At 37.9% G+C, this 16,207-nt stretch overlaps 1 protein-coding gene across 1 annotated transcript in view; it reads right to left on the bottom strand.

The window, feature by feature from the left end:
- Nucleotides 1-16,207, bottom strand: part of Nxf3 (nuclear RNA export factor 3) — a 61,910-nt gene that overhangs the window by 12,537 nt on the left and 33,166 nt on the right.

Genomic DNA, 16,207 nt, shown 5'->3' with positions numbered 1-16,207 from the left:
CTCTCTTTCAGGGCCTGTAACACAAACTTAAAATCCTCTCTACATCCTGCCACCCAACCTTATCAAAGATACTACAAAGAAAACTCCAATCCAATAAAATCAACTACACCTAAAAAAAAACACAGGATATAGATAACTTCACAAAAAAAAATTTAAAAGAAAACAAGCACTGAAACACAGTGACACCACCCACTCCGCAATAAAAGGATCTATCATTACTTGGTCACTATTATCTGTCAACATCAGTACACTCAAATCTCCAATGAAAAGGCACAGACTAAGAGAATGGTTGCAGAAATAAGATCCAACCTTCTGCTGCATCCAAGAAACAAACCTCTGCAACAAAGATAAACATTGCCTCAGAGTAAAGGGCTGGAAAAAGGGTTTTCAAGCAAATGAACCCAGAAAACAAGGTGGGGTAGTTATCCTATTATCTAATAAAATGGACTTTCAACCAAAATTAATCAAAAAAGATGAGGAGGGGCACTTCATTCTCATTAAAGGAAAAATTCACCAGGAGAACATCACAATTCTAAACATCTGTGCCCCAAATACAAGAGCACCTGCATATGGAAATGAAACATCATTAAAGCTAAAATCACACATTGATCACAACACCTTAATAGTGGGAGTCTTCAACATTCCACTCTCAGCAAGGGACAGATCATCTAGACAGAAGCTAAATATGGAAATAATAACACTTATAGAGGTCCTAAATCAAATGGATCTAACAGATATCTACAGAACTTTTCACCCAAACTCAAAAGAGTATATCTTCTTTTCAGCAACTCACGGAACCTACTCAAAAATTGAACATAAAGTCAGGCAAAAAGCAAGCCTCAGAAGATACAGGAAGATGGAAATAATCCCTCATATCCTATCAGACCACCACGGCCTAAAACTAGACCTCAACAACAACAGAAATAACAAAAAGCCTATATACAAATAGAAACTAAACAACTCTCTACTCAATGACAGCTTGGTCAAGGAAGAAACAAAAAAAGAAATTAGAGACTTCCTCAAATTCAATGGAAATGAAGGTACAACTTACCCAAACTTATGAGACACAATGAAAGCAGTGGTAAGAGGAAATTGTGACATCCCATACAAGCAACTTAATGGCACACCTAAAAGCGCTAGAAGAAGAAGAAGAAGAAGAAGAAGAAGAAGAAGAAGAAGAAGAAGACACACCCAAGAGTAGAGATTGAAAATAATTAAATTCAGAGCTGAAATCAATGAATTAGAAACAAAGAAAACAATTCAAAGGATCACTGAGACCAAGAGCTGGTTCTTTAAGAAAATCAACAAGATAGACAAACCCTTAGCCAAACTAACTAAAAGACAGAGAGAAACTATCCAAATCAGCAAAAGCAGAAATGAAAAGGGGGACATAACAGCAGATACTGAGGAAATCCAAACAATTATTAGGTCTTAATACAAAAGCCTATGTTCCACAAAATTTGAAAATCTAAATGAAATGGACAATTTTCTTGATAGATTCCAGTTACCCAAATTAAATCAAAATCAGATAAACAGAATAAATAGTCCTATACCCCTAAGGAAATAGAAACAGTCATCAATAGTCCCCCTTCCAAAAAAAGACCAGGGCTAGATGGTCTGACAGGAGAATTCTATAAGACCATCAAAGAGGTGCTAACTCCAATTCTCTTCAAACTATTTCACAAAATAGAAATAGAAGGAACAAACTCATTCTATGAAACCACAGTCACCTTGATACCTAAACCACACAAAGACCCAACAACAAAAGAGAAGTTCAGATGTATCTCTCTTATGAACATTGGTGCAAAAATACTCAATATAATACTTGCAAACCAAATCCAAGAACACGTCAAAGATATCATCCATTATGACTAAGTAGGCTTAATCCCAGGCATATAGGGATGGTACAATACATAAAAATACATCAATGTAATCAACCATGTAAACAAACTGAAAGAAAAAAAACATATGATCATCTCCTTAGATGCTGAAAAAGCATTTGACAAAATCCAATACCCATTCATGTTTTAAATTCTTGGAGAGATCAGGGATACAAAGCACATACCTAAACATAGTAAAGGCAATATACAGCAAGCCTATAAGCAACATCAAAATAAATGGAGAGAAACTTAAATCTATCCACTGAAATCAGGGGCAAGGCAAGGCTGCCTACTCTCTCCATGTCTCTTCAACATGGTACTTGAGGTCCAGGATGGAGCAGTAAGACAACTAAAGTAAGTCAAGAGGATACAAATCTGAAAAGAAGAAATCAAAATATCACTATTTGCAGATGATATAATATTATACATGAGTGACCCTCAAAAATTTAACCAGAGAACTCCTTCAGCTGGTAAACACCTTCAGCAAAGTGGCTGGATATAAAATGAACTCAAAAACAAATCAGTAGCCCTCCTGTATACAACAGTCAAAAGGGCTGAGAAATTAAGGAAACTACACCCTTCACAATAGCCACTAATACCATAAAGTACCTTGGTGTGACTCTAACCAAGCAAGTGAAAGATCTTTTGAAAAAAACAAGTTCAAGTCTCTGAAGAAAGAAATTGAAGAAGGTATCAGAAGATAGAAAGATCTCCCATGCTCATGGATTGGTAGCATTAACATAGTGAAAATGGCCATCCTGCCAAAATCAATCTACATATTCAATACAATTCCCATCAAAATACCAATACAATTCTTTACATAACTTAAAAGTATAATTCTCAATTTCATATGAAAAAAATCAAATACCCATATTGCTAAAACAATCCTGTTCAACAACAGATCTTCTGGAGGTATCTCCATCCCTGACCTCAAGGTGTACTACAGAGCAATAGTAGTAAAAACTGCATGGTACTTGTTTAGAAACAGAATGGTGGATCAATGGAATTGAAGTCCCAGATATAAACCCACACATGTAGGGATACTTGATTTTTTAAAAAAAAGACAAAACCATACAATGGGAAAAAGACAGCATCCTCAACAAGTGATGCTGGTCTAACTAGAAGTCTACATGTAGAAAAATGCAAATAGATCCATACTTATCACCCTGCACAAAACTAAAGTCCAAGTGGATGGAAGACCTCAACATAAAATCAGACACACTAAACCTTTTAGAAGAAAAATTGAGGAAAAGCCTGGAATTCATTGGCACAGGAGACAACTTTCTGAACAGAACAGCAACAGCACAGGCTCTAAGAACAAAATTCAATAAATGGGACCTCATGAAACTGAAAAGCTTCTGTAAAGCATGTGACAGTGACATCAGAACAAAATGACCACCTACAGACTAGTAAAAGATCTTCACCAACCCTATATCTGACAGAGGGCTACTATCCAAAATATATAAAGAACTCAAGAAGTTAAACATCAAAAAATCAAGTAACCCAATTTAAAAATGGGGTACAGAGCTAAACAGAGAATTCTCAATAGAGGAATTTCAACTGGCAGAAAAACAAATGCTCAACATCTTTAGTCATCAGGGAAATGCAAATCAAAATGACCCTGAGATTTTACCTTATACCCATCAGAATGGCTAAGATCAAAAACTCAACTGGCAATACATGCTGGAGAGGATGTGGAGAAAGAGGAACCCTCCTCCATTGCTTGTGGGAATATAAACTTGTACAAGCACTTTGGAAATCAATCTGGCCCTTTCTCAGACAATTAGGAATAGTGCTACCTCTAGATACAGCTATACCACTCCTAGACATATATCCAAAATGTGCTCAAGTATACAACAAGGACATTGGCTTAACTATGTGCATTGTAGCTTTAGTCTTATTAGCCAGTATCTGGAGACAACCCAGATGTCCCTCAGTTGAAGAATGGATACAGAAATTATGGTACATTTACACAATGGAATACTACTTAACAATTGAAAACAAGGAAATTTGCAGGCAAATGGGGAACTAGAAAAGATCATCTTGAGTGAGGTATCCCAGAAGCAGAAAGACACACATGGAATATACTCACTTATTAATGAACATTAGACTTTTTATATAGGATAAATATACTAAAAATCTATACATCTAAAGAAGCTAAGCAAGAAGGAGGACCCTGGGTAAGACAATCAATCCTCACTCAGAAAGACAAATGGGATGGACATCTGAAGAGGGAGAAAACAGGTAATAAAAAGGAGCCTACCGTAGAGGGCCTCTGAAAGACTCTACCCAGCAGGCTATTAAAGCAAATGCTGAGAGTCATAGTCAAACTTTGGGTAGAAGTCAGGAAATCTTATGAAAGATGGGGGAGATGAAAGACCTGGGGGTTACAGGAGCTCCACACAGAGAGTAACAGAACCAAAATATCTGTGCACAGGGGTCTTTTCTGAGACTGATAGTCTAACCATGGACCATGCATGGAGATAACCTAGAACCCCTGCACAGATGCAGCCCATGGCAGCTCATTCTCCATGTGGGCTCCCTAGTAATTGGAAGAGGGGCTGTCTCTGACATTAACTCAGTGGCTGGCTCTTTGATCACCTCCTCCTGAAGGGGGAAGCATCTTTATCAGGCCACAGAGGAAGATAATGCAACCAGTCCTGATGAGACTTGATAGGCTAAGGTCAGATGGAAGGGGAGGAGGACCTCCCCTATCAGTGGACTTGGGGAGGGGCATGGGAGTAGAGGAGGGAGGGAGAATGGGATTTGGAGGGGAGAATGGAGGGAGCTACAGCTGGGATACAAAGTTAATAAACTGTAATTAATAAAAATAAATTTATTACAAAAATCCCTCTTCATCAATGGTCCCTATGGCATAAGTACAGAAGCTGTAATTAAAATGTACCCACTTGGGCTGGGCTCATCATGATTTTTTGGTCTCTACAATGTTACCAGTTGTGGTTTTCTTTGATTGTCTCATCCTAAAATTTATATGAAACAGAAAAGGAAACTAGATACCAAAGCAATTCTGAACAAAAAGACCATTGGATGATTACCATTCCAGAATTCAAAAGATATTACGGAGATACACTGATAAAAGTAATATGGTACTGGCACAGAAAATGACTTGTAGATCAATGGAACAAACTAGAAGACCCAAACACAAGTACTTGTAACTACAGCCATCTAATATTTGTCAGAGTGGATAAAACCTGCACTTGGAGAAAAGACTTCATCTTCAACAAATGGTGCGTAGTAAGCAAGATTTCTACATGCAAAAGAAAAAAATGAAATTAGACCTATGTATGTCACCCTGTACAAAAAGTAAATAGAAGTGGACCAAAGACCACATTTCAAAATCTAAAACACTAAAAATGCTAGAAGAAAACATTTGCAGTACCCTACAAGATATATGTGTAGAAAACAACTTTCTGAACAGGACTCCATTTGCCACAAAATTAAGGCCAACAATTGATAAATGGTACCTTGTAAAACTAAAAAGCTTCTGTAAAGCTAAGAAAATAACCAATCAAGTCAAGAAGAAACCCACAAAATGGAAAAGAATTTGCCAGCTGTACATATGACAGTTTTAATATACAGAATATATAAAGAACTCAAAACACAAAGAGTCAATAAAACAAATGACACAATTGAAAAATGGACTAGGGGAAGGGGAACTTCCTACCGGAATGTAAAGTAAATAAATAGTAATTAATGACAAAGAAAAAGAAAAATAAACGAGGGATCTAAATGAAGAGTAAACTAGAAGAAATAACATGGTTCATCATCCTTAGCAATTGGGGAAATAGAAATTTAAAAGAAAGCTGAGGTGTCATTATAACCCAGCCAGAATAGCTAAGATCAACAAAACAACTGACAACAAATGAGGTTGCAGGAAAATGGTTCATCAGGGAAATATAAGTGACTCTCAAAATAATACAGTCTGGGGGGCTGGAGAGCTGGCTCAGAGGTTAAGAGCACTCGCTCTTCTTCCAAAGGTCTGGGATTTCAATTCCCAGCAACTACATGGTGGCTCATAATCATCTATAATGAGATCTGATGCTCTCTTCTGGCCTGCTGGCTCACATGCAGGCAGAATACTGTATAAATAATAAATAAATAATTCTTTAAAATAATAATAATAATAATAATAATAATAATAATAATAATAATACAGTCTATGGCAGCTGCTCTTGGTTGCTTGTCCGATGCTGAGGGTGGGCCCCTACTGCTGAACACACCACACACGTAGGAAACAGGGTTCATATTATTTGAACTGTATCTAACCTGAAAACCTCCTTTCTGTGGTCTAGATTCAATGGTATCAGAAAATATTATGCAAGCTGCCAAAGGAGGGTAGCAGTGAATAGTCCTACCAGCCATGGAACTTATGAACAACAGCAATGACCAGAATAAGATACCCATAAATATCCAGTAAGTAGTATTCACATGTGTTTAATTGGACTTAAGGCCCACTCAACAGAAAGAAAACCATGCCTGGCACTAGCCAACTTCTTACAGCTAGCGAGGCCATGAATCTTAGAAGAGACCTTATTACCACCATTACCACCAATACTTATTACCACCATTTTGCTAGAGTAGCATAATTCATAACTACATTCTAAATATTATCCTTATGCCCACAAATAAGTGTAGCTACCACCCCTCATTGAAAAAACTTCTCTTTACAGGTAATATGTGATTTTTTTTTTGTCAATTTGTTATATTCAAGCACTTCTTTCAAAATTTGCCTAATCATAAAATATTAAGCACTAAAAATGAGACTGATACTCCAAACAAGGACCATGCATGAAGATAACTTAGAACCCCTGCACAGAAGTAGCCCATGGCAGCTCAGTGTCCAAGAGGATTTCACAATAATAGGAACAGGGACAGTCTCTGACATGAGCTTGTGGGCTGGCTCTTTAATCACCTCCACCTGAGTGGGGAGCAGCCTTACCAGTCCACAGAGGAAGACAAAGAAGCCAGTCTTGATGAGACTTGATAGACTAAGGTCAGATGGAAGGGGAGGAGTACCTACCCTACCATTGGACTGGGGGACGGGCATAGGAGAAGAAGATGGAGGGGGGGTGGGATTGGGAGGGGATGGGGAAGGGGGCTATAGCTGGGATACAAAGTGAATAAACTGTAATTAATAAAAATAAAAATAAATATTTTTAAAATGTGTTCTTAGTGAGATTATTTCACACCTTCAGTCTACAAAATTCCCCCAACCTATAAAATAGTATGTAGGAGTGCCATTTCTCCATAGTCTAAATGAGTATTCCCCAAAGTGACATGTGATAAAGCTTTAGTCATCAAGAAAACACTATTGGTATGTGGTACAATGTTTAAGAAATGGGGCTTAGTGGGAGGTTCTTACATGTTTGGGAATAAACCTTTCAAGGGGTCTTAGGATACCAGGATCTTCTCTCCATTTACTTCCTGGCTGATGAGATGAACACATTGATCCAACACAGGTTTCCCTCCATTGGTATCCAGCCCAAGAGGCCCAAAGCAATGAATCTGTCAGAAAGTCAGAGAGTTGACCTCCAAACTTCTGAAACAAAATAACCCTTTACTCTTCATGCTTATATTCCAGGTATTTCATGATAGCAACACAACTCTTTCATGCTTTCTTCTTTAAAAGATTCTTGGATATTGGAATGAAAAATCTTACTTACAATGGACACAGTTTGGTAAACAAAGTCCATACCAAGTCTCTAGAGATAGAACACAGTCTTGAAAGTTTCACCCAACTTGCTTTATGGAAAGGAATATCTTCTAAAATATATTTCCAAAATATGTAAATTTTTCTAAAGATTCATTTTATTTGTGTTTGTGTGTGCATGCCCAAGTGCTCACATCTGTGAGTCTATGTAGAGGTGTTCTCAGAGACCAGAGGAAAATGTTATTTACAGGTAGTTATGAGGTGCCTTACATAGATTATGGGAGTAAGCTCAGGTCTTCTGGAGGAGCAGCATATGGTCTTAACTGCTAAGCCATCTCTCAGACACCTCAATTTTATTTTTGAAAAGTCAGACAAATTAAAGAAGCAATAAAAAAATTAGCTTTGATTAGGAATCATTACTCTCTATATCCTCACTGACTTTGTACGTAATATCAAAATGGTGTATTATTTACTATACATTATAACATATATTTAATTTTTAATAATTTATTTAGTTTTTTATGTGTATAAGGGTGAGTATGTCAAATCACCTGGAATTGGAGTTACAGAGAGTTGTGAGCTGCCATGTGGGAGGTGGGAATTGATCTTAAGTCCTCTGGAATAGCAACCAGTGCTATTAACAGATGAGCCATCTCTCCAGCCCTACTTTATTTTATTTTGATTGTGAATGTGTGTGTTAATGCATGTGTGCAGAAGGCTGTGGAGGCCAGAAACACTGGATCAGTCTGGAGCTGAGTTAACAGATAGTTGTGAGCTGAATGATGTGAATGCTGGGAACTGAACTCAGGCCCACTCCAAGAACACTGCTCTAGCCCCATAACATGTAATCTTTTGGCATAATTTGCATAAAATGTTTCATTACAGATGAGGAAACAGCCTCACATCTTGGACAAGATGAGGTGTATGACCTCTTATGTGATCTTCATTGACTTTTTTATTTCAACATCATGTGACAAATCCAAATAAGGAGAGGAATGGTCCACTGTGGGTGGAGAACGAAGAATTTAGAAATCTTAAGCATCTCTACAACATATCTTACAGAACCAAAGCTGAAACCTGAAACTTTTTGGTGATCAAAGCCTTTATTTTTTTTTTTACTACTTCAACTGTCCTTGTTTTAATTAGAGTAAATTTTGTAAGTTTTCTTTATGACCATAACAGGAATTTTCATCCAATTTAGACAATGTGGAGAGTATATGGAAGGAGGAAAAAGCCAGCTACATCACAAATCACTGATAAGCATAGCTAACTTTTTAAGTTTTAGAAGTATTTTTGTATATGTGTTTGTGAATGAATGTTTTGTGCACGTGTTTGTGTCAGTGCATGCCTGGTCCCAGAGGAAGTCAGAAGAGGGCATCAGATCCCATTACAGATGGTTTTAAGTCACCATGTGAATGCTAGGAAATAAACTTTGGTCCTCTGCAAGAGCAACACTTGCTTTAAAACATTGAGCCATTTCTTTAGTCCCAAATATAGTTAACCTTTTAAGGTTTCCTTCTGACATGAAAAAATAAAGCTTAGCTTCAGTGTATGGTGACAACACAGAAAATCTTGTTTTCAGTTTTAGACAAATTGCACAGTTACTACTTTTACCACAGAAGGAAAGAAACTTTTAATCACTATTGCAAAATACCTTTGGCAGCACCTGACAGAAATAATTAATTGTTACAATTTATTTTCATAAAAATTTAAAACTCAATTTAATGCACAATTAAATTTTACATAAAACATATTTATTTATAGATAATATAGAAATTAATATCAAGTTGGCTACTTCCTTTCAGCACCATGTGAATTTTGGAAAAAAAGAACCCCTTCACAGATGTAGCACATGACAGTTCAGTGTCCAAGTGGGTTCCATAGTAATGGGAAGAGGGACTGCCTCTGACATAATCTGATTGGCCTGCTCTTTGATCACCTCCCCCTGAGGGGGGAGCAACCTTACCAGGCCACAGTAGAGGACAATGCAGCCAATTTTGATGAGAACTGATAGACTAAGATCAGAAAGGAGAGGAGAACCTCCCCTATCAGTGGACTTGGGGAGGGGCATGCATGCAGAAAGGGGAGGGAGGGTGGGATCGAGAGGGGAGGAAGGAGGGGCTTATGGGGGGATACAAAGTGAATAAAGTGTAATTAATAAAAAATTTAAAAAAGTTAAAAAAACTTTTAAATCTAAATAATTTGGTGATATACAGAAACCCAATGTGAGTACTAGCCACTATTTTCTTTAAATAAATATATCTAAATGCAAAGTAATCCTTGTCCTCTGGATGAGAAGGTGTGAGTAAAGGGGGATAGTTAAAGGTGCAGAGAAAAATGTCATAATGACAGATAAGTCGACTTCTTACTAGGAAAAGTATAAATTCAGAGTTTAGGAGACTGAGTAGTAAAGCAGGATGAGGAACCAAAGTTTGAACATTTCATTCATGACAACTTTTGCTTATAGAAATACCAGGTATGTGCAGTAGTATACTTTATGAGCATAGGCAGCCAAACTTCACTAACTGAACCTTTGAAGTTCTCAGCGTTAACTGGCTGCCATAGTCTACATCCTATTCTTCTACTTTCTTACATTAAAAACTGTGTCCTACACTAATCATAAGGAAGAAAACTTTGAGGTAAAAGAAAACTGATTTTATCATAATGCTGATTTTTAGTTCTTATGAGATTTGCTCTTTGTTCTCTCTGTTTCTTTTGTTTCTATATTATTATGTAACCAAGGAAGACTTAAAGCTATGTAATCAATGATTAAAGTTTCTGAGGAAATTATTTTATGTATAAGTAAAGCTTTCAAGACACACATACAAACAACAATAACTGTGTCCTAATGGAGTGGAATACCTCGTCTTGTGCTGGACTCACATGTAAAGGAAGATGTCACCGAATCTTACTGTTTAAGAGCATGTTCAGTAAAGTGGATTAAGATTTGGTCTCTTTCCATAACAGCAGTAAATAGAAACTGGTCCCATCTTGCACTCAGATAAGCAAAAAACGTCTAAGATTTCTGTCAATATTATTGATTTAGTCATCTTAAATGACTTTATTTTTACCTGGCTTCATCAAATGTAGCACTCTCTCACTAGTCTGCCGAGAATACTCATGATCTAGCATTGACAGCTGTTTGTGGTGTTCTGCTGAAATAAGCCTTCCCAGACAATATCAACATCAGTCATTCTATATCCATGTGTAAATGAACAAAATGAAAACCAATACAATGAAAATCAGAAGTGACCATTTTTGCCTTGGCTAATCTGAATGACTATTTTAATTTTTTTTTTTTAAGAATTTCATGTGAGTACTGCATTTATATCATTTCCACCTCTCCCTCTTTCACCTCTAACTCTCCTACACCATGCCTTCTCAAATTCATGTGTGTGTTATGTTTCCCTGTGTTTTTCAAACATTTTATTGATATTTATTTATCCTTCCTTTTTCTGCCTCTGTATTACCTTCATCTCCCTTCCCCAGGAAAGATGCCCTATTTTCCTATTTACTCCTGCATAGCACATTCCCTACTATCCCCCTTTCTAGGACTCCTTATCCTCCCCACATATGATTCTGTTCTACTTTTCAGGTTTCTACGATGACTTTTTGTTATACACTCAAATTTAAAGATTAAAAGTGACTCATGCTTTTTATTAATGACAGTTTTGGATTTCCTGTGTCCTCTCCTTTTAGAAAAAAATTTAATAACATACCAAATAGGATGAATGGTACTTACTGAAAGTCTCAATCAGAAGCAATCTTTCTACTGTTTTTCAAACTCATTCCAAAATTACCTAACACGAATTCAATTCCTCCAAGTCACCCCAAATACCATCTTTTCTTTTCTTTTGTTTTGTGTTCCTTGTTATTTTTATTAATTACAATGTATTCACTTTGTATCACCCCTGTAGCTCCCTCCATCCTCCCCTCCCAATCCCACCCTCACTTTCCCTTCTCCACCCACACCCCTCCCTCAGTCCACTGATAGGAGAGGTCTTCCTCTACTTCCTTCTGATCCTAGTATATCAGGTCTCATCAAGAGTGGCTGCATTGTCTTCCTGTGTGTCCTGGTAAGGCTGCTCCCCCCTCAGGGGGAGGTGATCAAAGAGCAAGCCAATCAGTTCATGTCAGATACAGTCCCTGTTCCCATTACTATAGAACCCACTTGGACACTAAACTTCCATGGCCTAAATCTGTGCAGGGGTTCTAGGTTATCTCCATGAATGGTCCTTGGTTGGAGTATCAGTCTCAAAAAAGACCCCTGTGCCCAGATTTTTTGGTTTTGTTGCTCTCCTTGTGGAGCTCCTGTCCTCTCCAGGTCTTATTATTTCCTACTGGCTAAGATGCTCAATCTCCATTCAGAAAGGCAAAGAGGATGGACATCGAAAGAGTTAGAAAACAAGGAATAGAACAGGAGCCTACCACAGAGGGCCTCTGAAAGACTCTAACCTGCAAGGTATCAAAGAAGATGCTGAGACTTATGGCTAACCTTTAGGCAGAGACCAAATACCATCTTATTGAGACATTCTGTCATTCACTGTGGTGTGAATGTTTCTTCTTGCAATGAGTAAAATCTCAACTTTCTTGGCTGTATGTTCTTCATGATCGTGTGTGTACACTGTTCTCAATTGTTTGGCCACCTTGGAGTGGCCAAACAGTGTTTCCTAAGTACTGTCACTCCTTGTTTCCACAGGATTTGGAAACTTATCAAAAATCTATGAGAGACAAGAGTCCATCTCAGAAAGTTGCATGAAGTTACAGGTCGATTATCTTTGGTATGGTATGGCGTGTGAGGTAAAAGGAATGATTAAGACAAAGGACAGCAAATGATTGTCACAGTGAAAGACCCCATCCTTCTAATACTACAATTTCTGAAATACAAAACTTTGTTATGTATCCAAACTCATCTGCATTAAGTGAAAATAACAAAAGACAGTAGCATGTAAAAATGAATGTATTTAGTTTTGGCCCAAATTAAGAAAAGCCATTTGATTATCTCAGGACTACTCCCTTGCAAGGCCACACCATTCACTCCAGTCAGGCTGGACGTCCTGTCCCCATCCTTCCCTACACTTCCCAATCACTCCTATCAGTCCTGACCCTGTCATCAGGTTCAGCTTCTCTTTGAAGACCCTGTGATTATTTCAATGATGCCTTCCTTCTATTCTGTATTAAGGTGGCTCTGCAAAGATTTTCACAATTTCCCTAGGGACCAAGTGAAATGACTACCATCAGTTCTCCATGCCATTGGTTAATGGAGGTGGAAAGTGGGTAAAATGGTAAGTGAACACCTATGTGACCAGGCAGTTTAAGACAGAAAAAGAAGCTCATCCTGCGGTAGTTCAGACACTGGAACCCAGGAAAGGCTCCTCCCTGTAGCTCTAATATCACTTCCTGCAGACCTATCCCCCTTGTCCAAGAGCTCCAAAGAGACCCAGATCATCTACATGCCTGACAATTCACTAACCTCTCTAATCTATTTATTCTGTTTCTTTTCCTCAAATGATATCCAGATACAGAATAAAGCCATATGAAATTATGACATTCCAAACTTTGAATTGCCATATGACTCAGTAACACCATTTCCACTTTTTTAGTCAGAAGAAATAAAAATATTATTTGTTTGTTCATTAAAAATCTTGTACATAAAGGCTAGTGTGTCATGCAGAAGAAGACCACTTTCCTAGCATACATGGGGACCTGAATTGAGTACACAGAACTTAAAACTAAATGTACCTAAAAGGTTTGTAGTAGCATTATTTGTCACAGCACAGAAACAGCTCAAACGTAAGGGCCCAAACTATGCATTCTTAAAGCTTGAGTATGACTCTCATCTTATCACCTCAACTGAGGAAATAAAAACTACACTTACACTCTATGGCTAGGTTAGTTGTCATGCATGAGTCTAATGTAAAATATCACAGCTAGAAGCATGAAAAATGACAAAATCCCATTAGTATGTATCAGCATCAAATAAAATGTAAAAGTAAAATAATGAAATCATTAAAAACATGTACAATGCATAAGCAGCTCCTAGTGGCCCAATTTGAGCACTGAATAACATAATTATTGTGGTTAACTAAAATACATAACCTATACAAACATCTATGAACCCTTAAAGAAGTTCAAAAGAAACCCAAAGGAAATTCACTGCTCAATTTCTGGAGGTCTTTTAGTAAGACAGCTCTTTATTCTGAAAAGTGTTAATACTGAAAAATAGTTAATAATTCCATGTACTCCTCTATGCACAGCATTATCAATGTAATCTAATAGCTGATACCAGAATGTTTCTTTTACATAGAAATTCCACCTAATCTACAGAGACAAAATTGTTGAATTTTGTGAATTTTAACGAAATACAATTCTATAAACACTCTTCAGGGAGTACAAAAACCATGAGGTGAAATACCCATGGGGAATTTATAATGGATGGAACAAGCTTTCAGACAACAACTACAATGAGGTCACAGAAGAACTGCTAGCTAAGCACACCGGACTCCTAGGAGAACCATGAGTAGCACAAGTTAACTGCCAGTAGGCTAGCATTTCTACAAGAACCCAGAGAATTTTGCAGTGTTTGTGACTGTTGACAACACTCATTCTCCTTCACTTTAAAACCCAACAAAATTCTTAGTGGGGAGGGCTTACTGTATTATCAAAAGGAGCAGAATTCTGCCAATTGCCTACATCGGTGCATAGCTTCTCTAATGAGTAAACTTTCCAAAGTTACCTGAAGGGTGAAGAGTTCTTTTAAGGACAGGTAAAGGCATAAAGAGGAAAACTCTACAGAGGTTTTTCCAGTTTGCAGAACAGCCTGGATGTCAAAATTCCCATGATGTGATTATGGTGATTTGATGACTTTTTAAATGGCAACTTCCATGAGTAGAACAGTATCCTTCCAGCAGGTATTTGGACAGAATTTTTTATTTTGTAAATTTAATTATATAAGAATAAAAATTAATGTCTATCTTTGTGTCTTAGGTGTGTTTCTTGTATGCAACAGATTGCTGGGTTTTGTTTACGTATCCATTCTGTTAATCTGTGTCTTTTTACTGGAGAGTTGAGTCCATTGATATATATAAAGAACTAAACAAGCTGAAAAGCAATAAACCAAGTAATCCACTTAAAAAATGGGGAACAGAGCTAAAGAGAGAATTATCTGTAGAGGAATATCGAATGGCAGAGAAGCACTTAAAGAAATGCTCAACCTCATTAGCCATTAGGGAAATGCAAATCAAAACAACCCTGAGAGTTCACGTTACACCCATCAGAATGGCCAAGATGAAAATCTCAAGGGACAACACATGCTGGAGAGGTTGTGGAGAAAGGGGAACCCTTCTCCACTGCTGGTGGGAATGTAAACTGGTACAACCACTCTGGAAATCAATCTGGCGCTTTCTCAGACAACTAGGAATAGCGCTTCCTCAAGATCCAGCCATACCACTCCTAGGCATATACCCAAAAGAGGCGCAAGTACACAAAAAGGACATTTGCTCAACCATGTTTGTAGCAGCTTTATTTGTAATAGCCAGAAGCTGGAAACAACCCAGATGCCCCTCAATTGAAGAATGGATGCAGAAACTGTGGTACATCTATACAATGGAGTATTACTCAGCAATGAAAAATAAGGAAATCATGAAATTTGCAGGTAAATGGTGGGACCTGGAAAGGATCATCCTGAGTGAGTTGTCCCAGAAGCAAAAAGACACGCATGGTATATACTCACTCATATAAACATACAATATAGAATAAACCCACTAAAATCTGTACATCTAAACAAACTAAGCAAAAGAGAGGACCCTAACTAAAATGTTCAATCCCCATCCTGAAAGGCAAAGAGGATGGACATCAGAAGAAAAAGAAAATAGGAAACAACCTCGGAACCTGCTACAGAGGGCCTCTGAAAGCCAGAAGAAAACAGGAAACAACCTTGAAACCTGCCACAGAGGGCCTCTGAAAGCTTCTGCAGTATAGACTGTCAAAGCAGATGCTGAGCCTGATGGCCAACTGATGGGCAGAGTGAATGGAATTTTATGTAAGAAGTGGGAAATAGTAAGAGCTGGAGGGGACGGGAACTTCACAAGCAGAGCAACAGAACAAGATAATTTGAACACAGGGAACTTCCCAGAGACTCATACTCCAACCAAGGACTATTCGTGGAGATGACCTGGAACCCCTGCACAGGTGTAGCCCATGTCAGTTCAGTGTCCAAGTGGGTTACATAGTAATGGGAAGAGGGACTGCCTCTGACATAATCTGATTGGCCTGCTCGTTGATCACTTCCCCTTGAGGGGGGAGCAGCCTTATCAGGCCACAGTAGAGGACAATGAAGCCACTTTTGATGAGAACTGATAGACTAAGATCAGAAAGAAGAGGAGAACCTCCCCTATCAGTGGACTTGGGGAGTGGCATGCATGCAGAAAGGGGAGGGAGGGTGGGATCGGGAGTGGAGGAGGGAGGGGCTTATGGGGGGATACAAAATGAATAAAGTGTAATTAATAAAAAATTTAAAAAAAAGAATAAAAATTAGCCAGGTGTGGTGGATTAGTTTTATAATTCTAGAATATAGGAATATCAGGATTTCAAGACCATTGTTGGCTATATACTAAGTTGGAGGCCAGCTTGTACTAAATGAGACCTTGTTTGAAAA

The sequence above is a fragment of the Psammomys obesus genome, unplaced genomic scaffold, assembly GCF_907164565.1.
Source record: "Psammomys obesus unplaced genomic scaffold, mPsaObe1.curated_primary_1811, whole genome shotgun sequence".
Taxonomy (NCBI): Eukaryota; Metazoa; Chordata; class Mammalia; order Rodentia; family Muridae; genus Psammomys; species Psammomys obesus.
Note: the sequence above shows the minus strand (reverse complement) of the source record. Positions and strands in the feature narration are given on the sequence as shown.